We start from the raw sequence: 22447 nt of genomic DNA on the forward strand, positions 1-22447 counted from the left end.
GTCTGCGTAGATATAAAGGCTATCTGGTTTGCCGACTCGGGAACACGCAACATACAGTTGCCCATGTGAGAAGCAATCCGCATCTAAATCTAAACCACACAATTCTAAAGATTGACCTTGAGCTTTATTGATTGTGATTGCAAATGCCAATCGAATTGGGAATTGCAATCTTTTAAATTAAAATGGTGTATCGGTCGGGATTATGGGTATTCGAGGAATGAGGACATCTTCACCTTTGAAAGGCCCCGTTAAAATCGTTGCTTCCACTACGTCATTCATCAATTTCTTAACTGCAAGTCGCGTGCCGTTGCAGAGTTTTGGCTGATTAATATTCCGCAACAGGATAATTGTCATTTTTTGATCGAACCGTTGCTAGAATCAATGTAATGAGGAATGTTTTACCAGTTCCTTCTGGCGCATCCAAGAAGAAAGTCCCCACAACTCCGTCATATATCATTTGCATTATGCGATCATAAATGCCTTTCTGTTCACGCGTTAATCTGGGAATGTTTGATTGCACATATGACTGAAGATCACCAATGTTGTAACTCTGTTCACGGCGTAAATCCACATCAAATGAAGCAATCGCAGCTCGGGTGGGTGCTGGCATTCCCAATTGACTAAGAACTTTATTTGCAATAGCTAAGCACTTGTCTTCAATATTTATCAATGCTTCGTTGTAAATTCCATGGTCATATTGGTATTTTCTAGGCGTACTATATGTAAAATATCCTCAGCCATAAGCGATCGATATCTTTCCCATAACTCTGTGGGAGATGAAGGGAAGCAAGCGGTCAATATAATTACGAATAATGCGCGAATTTGGTGTGGATGTGCAGTGTTGTACGCGTCATTAATACATATATCCCACTGTTGGTCGTTTTCTAATAAATTCAGAGCTTGGTGAAAGGCGCAGCTCAATCACGAAACGATCATACAAAAGTACCTCGATTAAAGTGAATATTTAATTCAGATTGTATAATAATCTGAATCAGATGCATGTGAATAAGTTTTTTTTTTGTTAATAAACAATGTAATTGGGAACAGGTGTTGTTTCACATGTGACTGCGATGGCGTTAGCTAGTATGGCGAGCGTTCTCCTCGCTTCCGGCAGATGGCGCGGTCACTGGTACACAGCTGACCGTTAAAAAAACTGTTTTCTCCCGGTAGCGGGTATGTGACTGATGCGAAAAATAGATAAAAACAATCTTTGATGCGGGTTATATATCGTGCTAAAATTTGAGCTCAATCGGTGCAGAACATTTTGAGTTTTTGAACCGTACACAAACCAATTTAACATTTGTATATATAAAGATTTGTGGACTGCGAAAAAAAGCCCTTAAGTTATGTGAAAAAACACATTATTTTAAATGCTGACAAAAGGAGAGTAATGCTTACAAATTACAGAATTATCAAACGGCGTTGATTTCAGATGTTAATAAACTGCTAACGTAAGTAGAAGTTGTGCTGCTTCAGTTTACAACGTGATTCTCGAGTATGAATCTAATAATGAATTACGATCTCCTAAGAAAACAAAACCCCGCAGGTCAATTGAGAAAAAGGTGAGATTTTGATAAAAACGCGATTCGTAAAAAAATTACACGAATTTGAATTATTTAGAAATAGTTTAGCAATGTATTATGTCCTTTGGAAGAGAATTCGCTTATTGTCTTTGACAACGCTTCTTATCATTAAAAGAAAAGAATTCCGCCGTGTTATAGAAAAACAATGATATCAAAATGTGGTTTAGTTCAAAAGGAATAATTTTTGAAGAGGTTTAAGTTAATGTTCAATCATTGCAAAGGGTTTCGCGTATTAAAAGTAATTATAGTCCGTATAAAATTGGTTTGACACACAACGCCATATTGGTAAGTCGTGTTTTTATTCGGCTTCTAACCAATATGTTTGCCGGCCTCCGTGGCGCGAGTGGTAACGTCTCGGACTTTAATCCGGTGGTTCCGAGTTGGAATCCCGGTCAGGCATGGCATTTTCATACGCTATAAATCATTAATTTTTTGGTCATTATTTAGGGATATTATTTTCTGTGTATTTGGTTATTTCGACTTTTTTTGTTTGCATAGTCTTAAGTCTATCTGGGCTATAAGAAAGTTGGGTGTTTTAATTTATTTACTGTAAGTCATCCTTCTTGGTGGCTTTTCTTTTTGTTTCGGTGTTTTTTGTTTTTTTTTTAATAAAATACAGATGTTTTAGCTGTTAAATATAATTCAAAGAAATTTGTTACTTAATCAGTTGTGATTTTGCTTACATTGGCAACGGCCATACGGGCTCTTTGTGATTGGTCGTTGTGTTTGACAGCGGCCATCTTGCATTGATCTGATTGGTTTTCCTTTGTTTACATTTCCATCTGATTTATTAGCCTCTTATTTATTAAAAAACTGTACAAATTAAAAATAGATAGATATATTTATTAAAAATAGATGAAAACAATCTTTGATGCGGGTTATATATCGTGTTAAAATTTGAGCTTAATCGGTACAGAACATTTTGAGTTTTTGAAGCCGTACACAAACGAACTTAACATTTTTATATATATATAGATATTATATTACAGTTTATATATAAAAAAATATCAATATTTTATATTAATAATATGTAAAATATTTGCAAACTTACTGGTCCATTGGGAAAAATCTTTATTTTTTTGGTAAATTCCTTAGGAAGAATTAAAATAATATAACATTAAGTAAAGCTGGATATTAGATTTTTAGAAACAAATGTTAGACAATTTTTTTTTTATTTCTAAAAAAAGGTTTTTTTTGTATCTGAACATGGGTTTTCGAGTAGCCCATCTGGTATTAAATAATTTTGTTGGTGGAAATAATAGTAGTGCTCTTATAGGTTCTGCTAGCATAGCAATAGCCATGTGATAATAGCGAGCGCTGGCTGCTTGCTGCTGAGTTACCACCGAATTTCACCAAACTCAGGCAATCAGCCTATTACACAAATTCAATTCCTCAGCTATACTTAAGTGCACGCGCGCGCGTGTGTGTTTGGAAATGTACTTACACATGAATTTCTAATCATTTATAGAGAAATTAGTTGAGTTCAAAAATAAACTTGCACAATTAAAACATTCTATATACTTCTAGATAATTAACTGTGTTAGCTATTTAAATTAAAAATTATTAGGATATATTTTTAGAATACCAGAATTATTACTATTGTATGACTATATTATATTGTGTGTTTATATTTTGTCTTACTGAAACATTGAATAAGTAGATCCAAATTTTATTCAATACCTTTGAGAGATTATAATAAAAAATATTATGAACATGGTCAGAATAAATAAATAATGAAAAATAAGTTTTATAACCTCACAAATTTTTACGCGTAATTTTCTGCCATCAAAACCAGGCAACTGCCATTACCTTGTATATCAGAAGATATTTTAAACAAAGAATAATAATTATTGATAATAATGATGAATTTAACGTTTTGTTAATATTAGGTTCTCTTCATTCTTCCAGAATCATAAAAAAATTACATTCTATATTATCTGAGTGCTTTATATTTTTCTAAATTTTAGTATTTTAGTCTTACACAAAATTAACTATTTTTATACAACAAAACGTTAACACAAAAAAATGAAGTTTGTAAATTAACGCAAGTACACGTAAGCTAAAATATTTTTTCGCATACATCCCAAAAAATTAGGAATAATTTTCCCACTCTCAGTAGAAAGTTATTTTTGTTTTTAAGACAGTAATAAGAATAACATTTTTATAACAGTAATAATTGTTTATTACACCGAGTAATAACTCATTTATTTTTTATTATGTTTTTTGTTTATTAATAACCATTTTCTTATTTTTGAAATGAAATATGGTTTGACGGACAGTTTAAATTTTTTACAACTGCATAATCGACACGCTATTTCAGCCATAGTTTGATGATTTGAAAAGAGGATGGGTCAGTCTTTTCTAAACAAAATGCTTCAGATCGTACCTAAAAATCATAACTTGAATCAACTAATACCGAAGCATTGATTAAAAGTTTCAATTGGTAGCCACTTTGACATTTAGAAAACGTAAAAATAAGAAATTTACTTATAATAATTTAAAGTATTTTATTTTTATAAAGTTGCGGTTTTTTTTAAAAATTATTTTAGAAATATTTAGGAAAACAGTTTTTCTAAGTGCGCTAAAACTATCAAGCTGCCAATTAGCAGCAGTATTCGAAAATGTTTAACTGAAATGAAAAGTTAGAAATAAGAAAACTTTTTTCAACATTTTATTAGCGGAACTCTTGAAAAATGTTTGTTCATTATCCAAGGCACATACAGTAAGGGATATAATATACATCTTTAGTTAACACTGTCGCACTTGAAGCGTAAAAATGAAGATTAAGCTACAGCAAAGTACGCACACCAAGATGTTTATATTTTATCATGGGTGTAGATTTTTTTTTAAGAACAATTTGTTCATTTCGTATTCTAATCGAGTTCCTTGTTAGTCAGTAGGAATCAAACATAATGAATGGTTTTTGTCGTGCAGGCATTTTGAATATTCATTTATGTTAATATTTTGAATAATAATTAAACCTATTTTCATTTATAAATTATAATCAAACGTTAAAAATTATCACGTTAAAAACATTGAATTTGAACTTGTCAAATGATTAATATGGTTTACCAGCAGTATAAAAATACTATTAAAAAAATTCAGATAAAAGTGAATCGTAACTAAATTTACAGTATGTATTATGCAGGGTATATATTATGAAGAGTATCATTGTGGGCGCGGCTGAACGTTTTGCTTTGCATGCTGAATAATAATATCATTCTTGCTTTTATCAAATTTGTTTCTCTTATTCACTGAGAGTAGTGTTAACTGTTATATTCTATCTATACTTCAGTAGCGATACAGATTGCTCCTCGGGGATTGTAGATTGTGAAACGCAAAATGAAGGTCTCCAGGGCCGCTTATCAGCTGAACACTCCCTTGTACACTGTACACCCTCATTCTATGAGGGTGTACAGTGATATTTAGTTACTAAATTTACACTAACTACAAGATCGCCTTCAGCAATGCAATCTCAGAATGATAATCAGAAAATCAATGATAATATGCTAACTCTTATGGTACACGGTGTAGGTAGAATAATTTACGTTACATAAATATTCTCAGTAGCCTATTTCCAAAACAAATCCCCACACGTAACTCGCGTACATGCCCACTCCAGGACGCATATATACGCATTCAGAAAGCCAAAGAAAAATCCACTCTGGTATAAACATTTATACCCATAAATAAGCATTAAATGTATAATGTATTTATACATTTTACATTTAATACACGTTTAAAGCCAAAGGCTACAAAAAAGAAATTCATTAACTTTAATTTTTATTACCCTTCGTTTAAATGCCAAAGATGATTTTCCTAGGAACTTGTTTATTTAAAGGGAGATTGGCGCAAAGAAGATATGAGTTAGGAAAGAAAAAAGAATAAAACATTGGGTAAATAGACTTGGTTATCTCTGGGGATACTTATTTCCTCTTGCCTCTAGCAATGACGGGAATTTTATTGTTTTCTCCTTCACACTGATTGTTAGTTTGACCAATATAAACAGACTCCCGTTTCTAATAAGTACGGGCTTTCCTTCATTCAACCTATTTTCAATATCTTAATAATGGATACTTTTTAAAATCTACGATACACAGTAATAAATATAACATTTTTTATTATACAAATAATAAACAGTCGTTAACAACGTTGCATTTCACAGAATAATAAAAATATCTCTGGATATTAAAATACGATTTACACTGTAGCTATAAAATAGAATGAACGTTATTAAAGTAAATATAAAATAAAAATATACACACCGAATTTTTGTAACCGATGCTATTTGCAGGTTTTGAACAACTAAAAAAAATTACAACTTATTTCACTACAATTTATTATTATTTTTTTCTTTTTTGAATGACTGCGCCATCTTACTTAGGTTTCTTTAAAACTATATCTAAATACAATTTGAAAAAATAAAGTTTTTTTAAGTGAAATATTTTTGAAGTTGGTTATAATATTTATTGTATTAATCAATTTCTTCAGATAATGCGCTGCAACTAAATATCTTGAATAGACTTTTTTTATAAGTCAGACTATTTTTCATTTCATGTTTATCTCTTGAAAATGTATCATTAGTTTTTTTTTATCTCGTTGGATGATGGGAATTATTGTTTGGATGAAAATTATAGATATTTTTGTCAGTTGAAAAATGAATTTGTAAGCTTTATCTCCCCCCCCCCCCGATTTAATGTTTTGGTGAATGCACAAACAAAAAAGTAATTATTTTTGTGACGTGGTTTTATATATATATATATATATATATACTGGCATAGTTAATAGAATATCATTAAAGTCAGAATAGTGGACTGTTTATATACAACGTTACTATGTTTTTTATTATATTTTTTAAAATTTAATCCTAAACACTTGAGATGGAAGGGAAAATATAACGTAATTTTAATAAGTAAAATTCACTTACACGTGGTGACAAAACATAATTTTGCCATATTTAAAAATATCTTGGTTTGAAGAAGTATCGGAAAAGTTTTTGAAATTTTTAAGGTTGTATAATACAAATAGATTTATTACATAAACATTACAAATATTGTTAATCAATATTTAATCAGTAATTGTACTACTTTTTATGTTCCATCAAATGTATTTTAAATATAGCGCAAATTATTATTAAACATTCTTTTTACTCAAAAATACGCTGTATATCATAATTTGTATTTTAATAATCTTCTACTTTTAACTGTATTCTCATCTAGAGTAAAATTCGGTTGAATTAATCAATCTCTCTAAGAAAAACCATTTGAAAGACCTCTTAACTTTGCTTTAACGAAGAGTTCATAGCAAAAGCTATCTTTAAACTTGCTTCAAACAAAGATCAGAGAATCCAGTTCTATTTTGCTCCAAGCTTTTGTCTCTTTGAACCTTAAAAACTACATCCTATGTATTGATCAGATGTGCTTATTTATTTCCATCAGTTATCTAACATGACATATTTTATTTCATAAACTGAAGTTAACTTATATTATGTAGGCTTACACAATTACGAAAAAATAATCACAAAATTAAATTTATATTAAATAAAATTTTGTGTCTACTGAATTTTGTACAGTAGAGAGTATACTTACTAGACTGTATACTTAAACTGTAGACAGTATATTTAGATTGCCATTTAAAAAATAATAAACTCTGGAGTATTATATATAAATCTGGTTAAATATACAATAACATGGATTGTAAATTTTTGATGGAAAAGTTTAGTTTAATTTTATTTCTATTTATATAAAGGATATAACTTAACGATGGACTGACTACACCTAAATGCTAAGATATCGCTGTAAAATGAATAAAACTAATGGGGGAAGAAAATATAACTGATTCACAAATACTGATTCTGGACATTCTATTTTACTAAATAAAAATGTTTCTAATATTTTAAAAAGATGATCCTAAAGTATAATAATTTTTTCTAGCCTAAAAAGCAAAAATAAGCTGTCAATTTTATTTCTCATAAAATATAAAAATTATTAATAAAATTTTTCACGCATGTAATTTATAATAAGCATTACAATTATTAATGCGATACGGAAGCATTGTTTCATTACATGTAAAGGATATGGATGTTTTTATGTGAAAGAAGCATATTGTATTGAGAAAAATAAACATTAGAAAATCATTTTTAACGTGTAAGATTTGTATACGAATACGTACGTGCTTTTAAAAACGTTATTACCTTATTTATAACAATATTTTCGGAGTTTAAATTGAAATGGTTTTTAAATAAGTTGCCTTGATCTCAATAATAATGCTGGATTTACAGATTTACAGTAAATGTGTGAAATAAATTTGGTTTATAACTTAGAATAAAATTTATTTATTTATTTATCGTACGGCAAATAGATGTGTTATGCCCAGAATATTAAAACTAATCATTCAAATAATTATAATAGCAAAGTTATGTGCAATATTTAGATAGGCGTAATTACAAATTTCAGTAAAGCTACAAATTAATATCCAGTTTTCTTTAGCCATTCGACTTCTCGGGGGGTAGCAAGATATTCTTGTGGATCTCCCTTGAATGCTTACCGTGGAGAGTTACTTACTACATATTCAACAGTTATGGAGTGACTCACTACACCACTACCAGCCATAGATGACATAACCCATTTGTTCATTAAGTAATTATATCTACCTTATCCAGTACTTACACGATTAAGTTTCCATCAGAGCTGTCGTGGTAGACTAAAGCGTAGCACTTGTGCTTGAACCGCCTCAATCTCCTGGCATCCGTAGTTTTCGTCCCACAAGATCTGCCACTGTTGGTTGATATTAAAATCCTCTTCTTTAAGTTTTTAGCCGGTTTCCATGTAGGTTTCCAAAATTTCAAGCGCCGATTATTTGATTGATTAGCCAGTTTATGGATTATTTTAGCTGGAGTTCTCAATTTTGCTGCAGTATTCATAATATGAAGTCTTGGAAGTCAGGTTTCTGTCAAGCACCTGGCCGAAGTACTTCGGGGTTAGATTATATAGTAGTTCTTTCCCTATAAATGAGATCTTTAGCAACTTTCTGGCATGTCTATTTCTTAAATGGAACCTGCTTATCTCTGTTTTAGTTGGGTAACGTTTCAGACCCCGATTATTAAAGTCATACTAAGCAATCTCAGATCAAACTCAATCATTATCTCACACTCTTTCAATGTTTTACATTGTGCAGCGAGAGACATATCATCTGCATACATGAATCTCATGGATCTAATGGGTGGTATGTCATTTATGTATAGATTAAACAACAAACATGCACATCTCTGAGGCATGCCAATGTTTAATATCCTTGGTTTACTGTTTGCCTCACCAAGATAATAGAATGATCTCTCTATTTGTCAGCATTTCATTGATGATGTTTTTAAAGGTCTTATAATTGATTATTCCTATTAGTTTATTTAGTAGTATGCGCCTCAAAACTGAAGATAATCCTACGAATGCCGCTTCTGTTTTTAATTTTTTCTGGAATCCTTCTTCAGTGCTAGAGGTAAGCGCAAATACCTGATCTGCACGATTTCTACCTTTTTTAAAGCAAGACTGCTTAGCTGCAACACCTTCCTGTTGTCAATTATTATTCTTATCCTACTGCACAGTTAGCTTCACAATTTATAACATACAATCAGCAATGATGAAGAACGATAGCTATCGACATCTGTTTGCGTAGTTTCAATGTTGCTATTATCTTACTTTTTTTTATTAGGGCGGTAATTTTACAGAGGTCAATATGCTATTATAGAAAACCTTCAGCCACTGTCTAATATTTTGGCCACAGTTCTTCAACAATTCAGGGAGATTTCATCTGCACCGGCGGCTTTATATGTTTTGACCAATGAAATTGCTCGATCACCCTCATCCGTCTTAAAGGGTGCTGAGAATTGCCTATTCTGAGAAGCACGTGACTTATTCATAGTTAGTTCATCTTTGATCTTCCTTCTAAAAAGCGTATTCCCCTTGAATTAAAGTCATATCGATAAGAGTAGTAGCAATATTATCTGTATAAACGGTTACTTTTTTAAACATGCTTCTCAGCAGACAGACGTTTGACCAAGATGCAGTGCTTTTTACTTGAGTGTTGGAAGTTGTTAGTTTCAACAGCTTTCTTCCCCTTTTCCCTCTTTCAAAAATCAAATGCATTCAGTAATTTTGTTGGATTATCTGAACTTTTATCCTCAATGTATTTACTGATTGTAGATTTCTTGACATTCCTCATCCTAGTACTTGATATACGATCTTGTAAAACATCTTGGGATATTCTTTTTGGCAGTACTGATATTAACTCTAAAAACCTATTATAATTTTCCACACATGACTGTACCCATTGTACGTCGTTATCAAGATTCCGAACCAATTTGTTCCAATTTGTCTTACAAAAGTTCCACCTTAGTTTATAATTATAATAATTATTATTATTTGTTTACAGTTATTATTATTATTATTATTATTATTGATTTGTAGTATTTTACTTATGTTATTAAACTAATAAATTGTAATTATATAAACAATTTTCAATTGTTAATCTCTCAATATTCTGATCGAGCCGCGAACAAGCGACAATATATGTATATGTATATATATATCCACTATCAATCAATGAAGTAAGTCAAATAATTTTAAGAAATCCTAATCGAAAGGGTAAAGTTAACTCAAAAACATCTAAACTACTGATAACCCTTGAATTCAGATCACCCAATTACCCACAAAGACTTAATGCATGCTCTATATCTAAGGTGAATAGAATAAAAGATTTTCACAAGAATGACAAATAGCATGAACTTTAACTTTATCAAACAGATATCCCTTCCCATCAATAAAAATTTAAGAGGCGGGAAAACAGGTTAATGTTAAATACTACTAAAAATAATTTGCAATAAATTAAAACTTTATAAGTGTGCAAAAATGAAGGTCCCTATCGTTACAAAATAATGTAGTTTTTGCATCATCATTGCTAAAAAAAGTTTCCAACTACCTAATATTATTTATTACTGATTCTTTTTAAAACGTTTATTTGGAATAAGCTAATTTTGAGATTAATTTTTGAGTAATTTTGGGGTGTAGCTTATTTCTATATTTATAACAGTCCAAACTCTTCTTCATATTAGTTAACATTTTTAATTAGTTTACCTAAGCATCTAGAATTGCGTATATTTTCTTTGTAAATTCTCCTTCAGAGTATTTAGTTTTGTCTATCGTGTACGAGAACGAAGGCAAATTTCTTAAAAGTTACGAAGATAAGGTTAAAGTTGTGATATTTAAAAATATGTTTTACATCGCTGCTATACGAGGAAATCTCTATCAATTCTTAAACAAGGTAGTTTGGCCGAGTTGGTAACTTTCTACAGATTGTTTTCCGTATGGTGATAATGGCCTTTTAATAAGATTACTGAATTCAACCCATCTTTTGTAATTTGTAAAACCGACTCACTCTCTGCGATAATTTTTCAGACCGAGGGGCAATCGGTTTGCTTCGTTAATCAATGTATTAAAAGCTGCGGCTTTATGTCTCATAAGATGAAAAGAATTCTTAGTAATGTAACTATCAATGTGGAATAGCTAACGAGATTTTATTATCGTTAATTTAGTTTTATTATCCAGATTGTAACATCAGTTTTCTTTAAATCTCAACGGTTACATTTCATTTTCTTGTTAGTTTGGCTTAATTCTATTACAAAAAATTCATGTCGTGTAATAAGTATAAAAAAAAAAGTATTACCTCAATAAAACTCGGGGAAAATAGTAAAATTCTCTTTTTATATTTCATTTCTTGGTTCCCCATACAGAGATCAGTTAGGAATCCAGATAGGAACATTAGAAAAATTATTTCTTTAAATTTTTTTATAAAAATTGTTGTAAATTTGTTTCATGCATAACCTTCAACTTTATCTGCTCCTTTATTTTACACGAATCCATGAATTGTGTGGTTAGCCAATCCTTCATAATTCCCATTCGAATTTCTGGGATTGGAAATCTTGATCGGAATGCAGGGATATAGAATACTACTTATTGTGATAATTTACTTTTTCAGTCACGGATGATTGTATAACAATTGAATGACCACCTGGTTTTAGATTTTAAGTACGTTTCTTGTTTTACTTTTACCAATTTTTTTCAATAATGATTTAACTACTTCTTTCTATTTCCTATAATGCTATGATTTTTGTCCTCTTTAATAAATATTTTCGCAATTTTTATGTAGTAATAATTAAGATGGTTTTGTTATCAAAATTATAATAGACTGTTCAAATTAGTATCGTCTTCAGATAATCAAGCAAGTTTTTAAATCATGACATTTGAGCGTTTTCCTGTTTTTCAATTCATTATAGGAAACATAACAATGAATTAGATGATTGTAAGAATTTAAATTTTGATTTTAATAATTCTCCCAGAACTTTATATTATTAATAAATGTTATAAAAGTATTTGTTAAAGTCTAGAACAACCAGTTTGGTTTTAATCTCCGAACTAATTGTAATTCCGAAAGTGTTATAAACAGGTGACGCTCCTACTGCACAAATTAATCTGAATTCAGATAAGAGTACTACTTCTAATTATTTAGTTTTGTCTTATCGCGTACTTTAATCAACTACTGCTGCAAGATTGAAACCCAGTCTCAATTTTATTTTTTTCCCGGTCATTAATAATTAGATTCTTAAATAGTTAGATATATATGTACACTAATCTTTCTACTATATTTTTTAATTTTATAATTTTCTTTTTGAGAAAATATTGAAAACAATTGGTTACTTATTAAAGTTTTTTTATTTAACTTAACATTAAATCTGGAGAAGGGGAAGATAATAATGATGATGAAACCAAGATAGGAAATTTTCTTCTGAAAATTAAAAAGCTGTACCCAAAATTTACACCAAACTGACTTTTTAAAACGATACATATTCTGAAGTACCCATGTCATATCTTAATATTCATACCTTATCGTAATCATATAAGCTGATAATTGAAATTTAAGTTGTTTATTTTAATATATCACAATTATGTTCAATTTTGAGTAACCTCATTCTTAGCATAATATTTTGATCTCATTCCTAGTTTATCAGTGCATATACTAGACATGACTTGCTTTGCTTTATATACGAGGGTAAGTCAATTATTATCCGTAATTTAGTTATATTTTTGTTTATGTTGGTAGTACTGTCGTATTGCGTAGATGACGCAAGCGTGGTTTAATTGTTGTTATGTCTGTGCAGGTTTGATGCTGCTAGGTTAGTTCCATTATCGCTGCCCTGCCGTTAACTGTGGCTGCTCCGCTTTCTGTTTGCACTAAAGAAGAGCAACGTTCAGTGATCCATATTTTGTGGTCGGAAGCTGTATCAGGGGCCGAAATTCATCAAAGACTTTCGGTACAGTACGGGAACAGTGTATTATCGCAATGGAGTATCTACAATGAATGGATTGAAAAATTCAAAAATGGTCACACAAGTGTTACGCACGACGAAGGAGCCGGACGACCGTTTACCGCCACAAATGAGGAAAACATTGAGCGTGCACGTGATATGGATTTCTTAGACAGACAAGTAACTATTGATGAAGTGGCACATCGTCTCCAAATTAGTCACGATTCAGCCTACGAAATCATCCGCAACAGTCTTGGGTTTCATAAAATCTGTGCAAGATGGCTCCCAAAACAACTCCTACAGTTGCATAAACAAACGCGCTTGGACATCTGCCAAAAACATTTGAATCGTTATGATAACGAACGGGACATCTTCCTAGACATAATCATCACTTGTGACGAAACATGGATCCATCATTACGAGCCGGAGAGTAAACGACAGGGTGTGAAATGGAAACATCCACCAAATTTGCCCTATAAAAAAAGTTCAAGACCCAACCGTCCGCAGGAAAACTGATGCTTACGGTTTTTTTGAAACTCACTAGGCCCAGTACTGGAACATTATGAGGAAAGGGGCACGACAATAAACAGTGCACGTTACAGTATGATGCTTACTGCCAAGCTGAAGCCTGCAATTCGAAGCAAATGCCGAGAACTGCTGCCGAAAGGTGTTGTGTTGTTGCACGACAATGCCCGTCCATATACTGCTCCCCACAGTGCTGAAATGCTCCAGAAACTCAACTTTGAAGTACTGGCTCATCCTCCGTATAGTCCTGATCTTGCCTCTTCTCACTACCACATGTTGTCGATTTACCTCAGACGAAACAATGAAAGAAGCGGTGCATTCCTGGCTTGCAGCTCAACCGAAAACCTTTTTTTATGAGGGCATCAGGAAGCTTGTGCAACGATGGACCAAGTGCGTTGAAATGCAAGGGGACTATGTTGAAAAATGATGTACATGTAAGTTTCCTATTTGTATTGCAATAAAATTTATAACTACATTGCGGGTAATAATTGACTTACCCTCGTGTATATATATATATATATATATATATATATATATATATATATACACACACATATATTTGCTATTTATTATACTTATTTGAATTTTTAGTTTAAATAACTTGAACAGAACACATCTCTGCACCATATTATAAATAAGCAGATTATTTGACACCAGAATACGATAAAATAGAAATATTAGATCGTGCTGTAAAAAGGGTTACATGATGTAAAGATTACCAGACGAAAATTGAAAAACAAATTAATGAACTAAGCGAACGTTAACGCATAATTTAAGAATGGCTGTGACTAAGAAAGAGACCGGATTATATTTGCCATGACACAATTAGATGCATGACAATTATGATAGGTCGTATTGAAAAGAGGTATATGGAAACTGAATTTTCTGAAAACTATTAGCTACATGTGACTTATTTATTAATGATTAAAATTTAATAATATTGAAATATTTAATTTCACCGGCGACCAAAACCAAAACAGTGACAAAAATCGAATTTTTTTTCTTTATCTAAAATATAAGTTATATTTACGTCTCAAAGTATATTGAAATACTTTATTTCTTAGCGTGGGTAACATAAGATATAGTCCAAAATATTGGCTCTTCATATACAAATAGGACATATAAACGTACAGTCGTTTAACCCTGCAGAAAAGGGCTCCAGTATTACAAGAGGGAACTGATGCGAAGCAGTTTAAAACATTGTGGAGGCAAGCTTAAGAAAAAATGCCTACGGCAAATCCAAGATGAAAGGGGCTCTCTCCCATCTCGTCTCCGCTTTTCTTGTCTTTATGAAAAATTGAGCTAGTCATCGTTCACTGAGCCGTGCATTCTTGTAAGCCGTCACTTAAATGTTTTGCTATCACAGCTGTACAAAACAAGAAAAAAAATAAAGAGGAATTTTCTTCTTTTTTTTATGAAATTTTGACTTAAAAAATATCTCATAAGTTTAAATTTTTTGTTAGAGAATTACGTTAACAAAAAATAATTATTTATAAGAATAATAGAATTTATAAGAATAATTTATACGAATAATTAAGTGAATGTATACCGGTGAATATTTATAACCTGTCTAGTAATAATCCATGTTTAAGACGTTTAAGTTGTTAAATAACAAAGTTTGAAATTTTCAAAATTAAAAGAGTTTTATTCTTTTTAGTTTTGAAAAATAGCAGGCAACCGGAAATCATTACACTCTCGGTTTTAGGATTGCACTAAAATTAATGTTAATAAAGGAAAGCTGAATTTCTTCCAACTTTTACGGCTTAGTGTACCTTTACTATTTTGAAAATGTTGAAACAGGAATAACTATAAGAATCAGTTATTTTTGAAAGAAGTAAGATTTATTTTCATCAGCCTGGATAATTTTTGGGGTAAAGTACAGTAACTGAAACGTACAGTTTTTCTCATTTTTATCGTAAAGAATAACAAAAATAATAAGGAATACAATGATTATAGACTCGCGGTTTTTTATTTTTTTATTTTATTTAAGATACTTACAAATTGTTGTCTATTGTTATTTTATTCGTACATATATATACCTCTTTCGATCAGTAAACAGATAGAAAAATAGAAAAAAGGGGATATCAGAGCACGAGATCGCAATTACACAAATTAAGAATTATGAAGTTATTATTCTTAAATTTCTCTTAGAGTTTAAGAAACAATTAAAAATTTCACTTACAGTAAGATAAGAAAATTTTGCTTACTAATAATATAATAATGAAACTCCTTTCAGTAAAATAATGATTACATAATTGTTTTAGCATATTGCAAACATTGTACTGATTAAACGCTAAATTAAAAGAAAAAACAAATTTGTATGAGTTAAAATTTAACAATAATTTGATAGTTAAACTGATACAAATGCATCTTTAAGAGTACTTCATTAATAAAGTTAAAAGTTATTATTTTATCGTTTAGCTAAATTAGTTGTATGAATAGTTAACCTTTTAATAAAAAACATGAATTAAACATTTTAAGAAAAAACGTGATGCTCGATAAGCAACAGCGTTTACTACGATAAAAGTAAATTGATAAGTATAACGTTTTTAGCGCTTTTTATGAAAAATTTCTCGGTAATATATTTTTTACAAAATTATTTAGAATAATTTAATTTTATCAAATTTTTTCATTAACCCTAGTAATCTCCTCATCATAATAAAGGAATTATTACACTATTTGGTAAACTATTCAAAACATTGTCATTACTTGGTGATCAGCGGATTCCAAAAGTAATACAACAAAATTCTGCATTATAGGTATGAATTTTTATTGTCTGTGATGGGTTTTAAAAGAAAACCTCTTAAATTTTTTTCAAATTAAAACGGATGCTAATTATTAAAAAAAAAAAATTGGAATAATTAAATTAATAAGTACCACTACATCGTATTTCATTTTGTGATAAGATATCATTATTTTTTTAAGTGAATTTTATTTAGAGACGGCTGCTCATACAGAAAGAGAGTTTATTAAAAGAGAGCTCATGCACAAAAAGTGGTTTGGAACGAACGAGGACTAATTTTAATTCACTTCACTAAACAAAAAATTATTAAAAATTACATAAAAATTTGGTTTAAAAAGTTAGCGTTTTATTTCAAGGCGGCTTATTTTTAAAGATATTTTGTCAAATGTACAATGGTTTAAACATATTTTATAAATCTTCAACACCAAATTTCACAACTTGTAAAAAGTGAAAAATTGAACAAATTTGACTTCGTTTAAAACACGACGGTTACTTTTATTTAAAATATATAAAAATTTTAAAAGTAAAAAACACGTATGTCCTGTAATTTATGTTTATGTGGATAGTTAGGGCTTTAAAATAAAATGGAGTTTGTGTTAGTGAAAAGAAATGTAAGATACTGAAATAAATATGAACCGTGAAACTAGCGTATTTTTGTCTCAAGAGCGGTATAATAATTTATACTTGTATTGTCTGCATCAGAAAGATTTTTTGTTCTGACAAAGTGAAGAAATAAATCACAGTAATGTTTAGATATGTGTTTAATATCTTTGTCCCGACAAAAATATGTTTTGTAACATCAAACGGTTAAGATTTTATCACCTACTATAACTTTCCTCAAACATAACATTACAAAATTCTGTATCATTTTTATACGTATAATATATATATTTTTTCTTTTTTTTTTACTGATATTCGTGCGTGAATAATACAGAATAGATAATACCTGTGAAAATTACATCCTTGAAATAATTAATAATTTAACGGAATTTTAGTTTAACCATAGTTTTTCTCCAGCAACAAGATCGAAAGTTTTGAAATAAGCTTAATACTACTAACACGGTTGTAATTTTTGTACATTGATGAAATAATACTTTGTCTCCTGTAAATGACGACGGTACATTTAATTGAAAATTGCCCCCTCACAATTTACATTGCAATATTTATATCTGTTTTCCATCGTCTCTGATTCACGGAAATAGCTGATACGTTGTAAAATGTTTATTATCTATGATAAAGGACAGGCTGGACAAGATGGGTAGAGTACAATATGTGTCATGAATAATAATACTAAAACCTAAAACTAACTCTGTAAAATTTATACTATTTATGAATTTTGACTGATGAAGGTTTTCATTTCTACTGTATCTTCTTATATATTTTTTCGTGTATAAATCTTAATAACATCCAAATGTAATATATGATGATTTTCTAGTCTTTTAAAGGGAGTTGCACTGGCGGAAAAATCGTTAGTTTCTTTGTCAATAGGAATATTCATTCATTAATTAATCGAAAAATTAAACGGTCCTAAAGAAGTTTTAAAATTCTTTTTTAAATTGTTTGTCTTCATCATTACTTAAAATTAGTTTGTATCGTAATGATATATAGATCTTAATCGACTCGATGTTCAGATTACTTTCACGCAAACTTCACAAAAACTTTATTGGAAAATTGTAGGCTAAAAAAGAGAAAATAATGTGGATTTCAAATGGCTTATTGCACGCTCGATACTAGATACTTAACGTCGTTCTCAACATTTTTATTGTGACGTAAGTTTTTCGAGTTTACATTTATTGTGAATGGGCTTTATTCATACAAACGGTTTTTTTGTAGGTCTATCCACATTTTAAGTAAAAAGAAAGAGAACAAATTTTAGTAACAAAATAAACTTCAGATAAATATAAAGAAACAACTACCAACCTTTAATAAACGAACTAAAATTTTAAAAGAATACTATTCAATTCTTCTTTAAATTGCAACCATATTCAAACAATTTTGTGTAGATTAAAATAAGTTCTTTTTTGAATTAAGCACCAAAATAGAAGTTGGTAATTTTTTTAGTTTTTTAATCTGTGGTGTTTTGAATTTCTTTTCATCTGTTGAATTGTATAATTTTTAAATTCTTAATGCATTTTATGAAAATCGTTTTGCTGAAGAAAATAGATCAATAAGACTAGAATTAGAACGCATTAAAATTTATTTAATAGTTGTATAATAACATTATATTTCCTTTTTTATTTTTGAGTAGAGATTAAATTTTGTACTTATTTTAGAAGTATATTGTATTTAAATGGTTTGCCGTAGTACATTTTTACTTAAATGGAACTGCTGATTTATCTATTATTATTATTATTACTATTATTATAATTAATATTCTTGTTATTGTTATTAAAGCGACTTTAATAATTAGTAAACATAATTACCTGCTCAAGAAACATCCGTTTTTCCTTTTTTATAAGTATTCAGAAAAACCGTTGGCTGGGGTATGAGGAAACTTTTCGCTAAGTATAAGAGGACTGCTCTCCCATATATTTCATATTACTTCATTAAGAACATACAAACGCATATAAAAATAACAACAAAAATTGCAGACGTAAAAAAAATAACTTTTATGATTCTTTTAATTGCTTTTTAAAATACGTGTTGTATAATATTGGAACTCCTCCTCCTGTTGGGTCGAAGTATGATGTACTAAAGTTTCGGTCTCTCAGTACTATTGTGTCAGTAGTAATGCTTGACTTTTTATTTTAAAAATCAGTTAATTTTTGTATTGCTATAAACATAAGTTTTTTTAATGGTCCTTCAAATATTCTTGAAATATTTTTTACTGAAACTATTGTTAAATTACGATTATTATTATTATTATTATTATTGTAATACTTATTTTATATATTGTAAAAAAAAAAAATTATTTTTATTTTTTGAAATATAATAAATAGTATTTAATATAAGGCAGTAAAATGCCTATTTTATTTTATGTGGATATGATTTTTAAATTTTCATGTTTTTTTTATTATGATATTTGATTTAAATATCTCATCTCAATATTATACATATATTCATATATTCATTTTAATAATATACATATAGCAAGAATTGCAATTCTTACTATATGTATAAATATAATTATTAATCCGCTTACTGTAATGATAAATAGAATATACATGTATCATGAAGATTTTATAATAGTTGTTCATATTAAACATACGACTTCTTTTCTGATGATTATAAATATACTAACTTTTATATATTCATTATAAATATTACTTTATTATAAATTATAAATGATTATAAATATACTTTTGAATATACTGTTTTTCGAACGAGAGAATTTTCAATAAATGTTTAGTAATTAAAATAAGTTTTTAATTACTTAGAAGATTTCAAAATTTTCTGGAATTTGCTCACAATCTTCTTGGGGAATAAAAAATAAATTTAATTTTTGGCAGTAAAATGGTTCACGGAGAGTTATCATCATCACTAATTACATTCAACGCATTTAAAATTCCTAGTCTCTGATTAATTGATCTATGTAATTATCAAATCGATCACTACGTCTGAAATTCTAGAAGACAGAGAGATCAATTACAGTTAGCTTTACAGTAATTTGTGAGATAATTTCAAGTTAAATAATAGAAATTTCCTTTTTGACAGTAACATAATTTCTATTACTGTATTTTGAATTCAAATGAACTTACATTTACATGTACATGTAGATAACGTTTATTTATTCATTTGGCTACATACTAGCCGACACTCTTTTACAGTTACCCTCCTTTTTGATGATGGTAAATGTATTTTTTGAAGCGTGCGAAAGACTCCAAGTCTAACCGAGTTTCAAACCCGAATCTGCGAACGGAAGGGAGAGAGGATAACATACAAAACAAATAATAATTTATACTTTATGTAATACCCTATTTACTGTATAATTATGCCAAATATTAGATTATTTAAAAGCATTACTTAGGCACATTTTTAATAAAAATTAATCACATCGCTTTCGACGACTAGCAATCACCTTCAGTGTTTTTTATTGAGACTTATGTACATTTTTCTTTAAAACATATATTTTAAAATAATTGTATCAATAAATGAAATTATTAATTATATCAAAAAAGTTTAAATTATTTGTATGTTTGTGGATTACCTTCAGATTTAAGCATGAGTAATTTTAAAAATTTAATCAAATATTTTTTTGTACATTATTATTATTGCCTCAAGGAGGATTACCATATGATGATATTTTACTTTGAATTAATCTGCTCTATTCCTTTTTAAATTTAACTTTTTCTCGATACTGATATATAAAATGATTTTAATAAAAATTGATTCTTGTACCTTTATAGATTCATTTCAACAATTTTATGACTTTCTGCAAGTGAGTTCGCTTTTAATAATGCCTATATAGTCATAGTTGTATTTAATCTATATGTTTCAACTTTAAAAAAGATTCGTTAAGTTATTCGTACCTAGTATGTAAATAAAATATAGTTTCACTTACGTAAAATAATTCAAAATCTTATATATATATATATATATATATATATAAACATATAAGCATTATATTTAAGTGTTATAACTGTAACTATTATAGGCCACTAACATGAGTTACAAGTCATTCCTAAAAATGAACAGTGATTCTTAAAATTAACAAACATCATGTCAAAACTACTAGGGAAAGTGAAGATGTAAGTGACTTCTCTTTAACTTCCTCATTGAATCAAATATTTGGTTACATGTCAGTATGCCAAGCCAATCGAATTGCAAATATATAAGTCCTATAATTGATGTGTCTTACCGATATTTTGTTTTATGTATGTCGCTACCGTGAAGATGTTCGGGTTGATTACTTTTTATATAATTTATAATATTTTTTGCTATTTTTAAATGTAATGTTAGTATTGTATTTTTTCTCAAAATGTTGGCTACCTTATAAGTTCTAAAATATTAGAACCAAATTTTTTTTTCGTTTTAGTTTTTACATTATTGATAGCATAAATGACGAAGTTATAAAAATACTTATTCTCAAAGTTTTAATGATTTATACCATCATAAGTGCTTTCTAACCGTTTGTGAATGATTGCATTTATTTCATTATGTATGACATCAGTAAAACATAAGTTTTATTCCTCAATAGACTATTGTTAAAATACTTAAAGGGGGAATTTTTATGGCTGCTTTGATCGGTTTATTCGGCAGGAATAACTGAAATCGCGGTTGTTTCCTTTCCAAAAAATTGAATTATAATGAAAAATTAATTCTTACTTCTTAAAGAAAAAGATTTATTTTCTTTTTCTTTTGTGCTTCGTATTTAAATCGTCTATTATTTAAATTCATAACTACGATCAAAAGAGCTATTTTGAAAAACCTTATTTATGTACTTTAAAAAACCTGCTTAAGTAGTAATTTTTAAGAAATTTCATACTAGTAATTCATTTTAATATTATTTATACAGAGATATATATAAATAAATAGTTCCAAATAATAAAAAGTAATCGATTAGATTTTCGCAAATGTTACATGTATAGAATAAATCAACAAATATATAGTAAACCAAAATTTATTTATTAAATTTTTACTTTAAAGCCGGTGAAGTAAATACTTATTTATATTTTTTCGTAAGCATTTCAAAATATCCAGGAGGGTAAATTAAATCTCATATCTCTTATTTCACGTATAAAATATACACCTCCGGCTGTTTGAGTTATTAATAGTCCTTATAAAATCTCCAACTTTAATTAAATTTAAAAAAAAATGTTTCTAATAAGATTACAAAGTGATAAAGAGAAAAATAAATCTGGATTTCACTCAAAAATTATGAACGCATGATAGCATATAATTAAATAATTGGAAAACTAATTATCAGTTATATTTTTAACATAATTTTACACCAATTTCCAGATGTGATTAATGAATCATTCAGATAGGAAAGAAAAAATCTTTGTGAAAATTTTACTGTTTGTACCTCAATAAAAAGTGTCAAGCAATCGAACTAATTATCAAATAAATTATTTATTAGGAACGAATTGATAAAATCAGTTTTAATTTGACTACGTAAATAATGAAAAAGAGTAGATCTAGAAAGAACGCATTTTTCCATTTATTGAAGGTTCCTGTCCATTACATTCTACATAACAATATTTAATATTACTAATGTTAATATATATATATATATATATATATATATGTATATATAAGCATATGATAATAAAAATAAACCAGTAATAATGATAATAATTTAGT

The 22447-nt window shown here is 28.9% G+C and overlaps 1 protein-coding gene across 1 annotated transcript in view; it reads right to left on the bottom strand.

Moving 5' to 3' along the window:
* The window catches only part of LOC142317736 (uncharacterized), a 43794-nt gene that overhangs the window by 20612 nt on the left and 735 nt on the right, over positions 1-22447 (bottom strand). The window lies entirely within an intron of this gene.

This window comes from Lycorma delicatula, chromosome 1 (assembly GCF_047948215.1).
Source record: "Lycorma delicatula isolate Av1 chromosome 1, ASM4794821v1, whole genome shotgun sequence".
NCBI classification, from domain to species: Eukaryota; Metazoa; Arthropoda; class Insecta; order Hemiptera; family Fulgoridae; genus Lycorma; species Lycorma delicatula.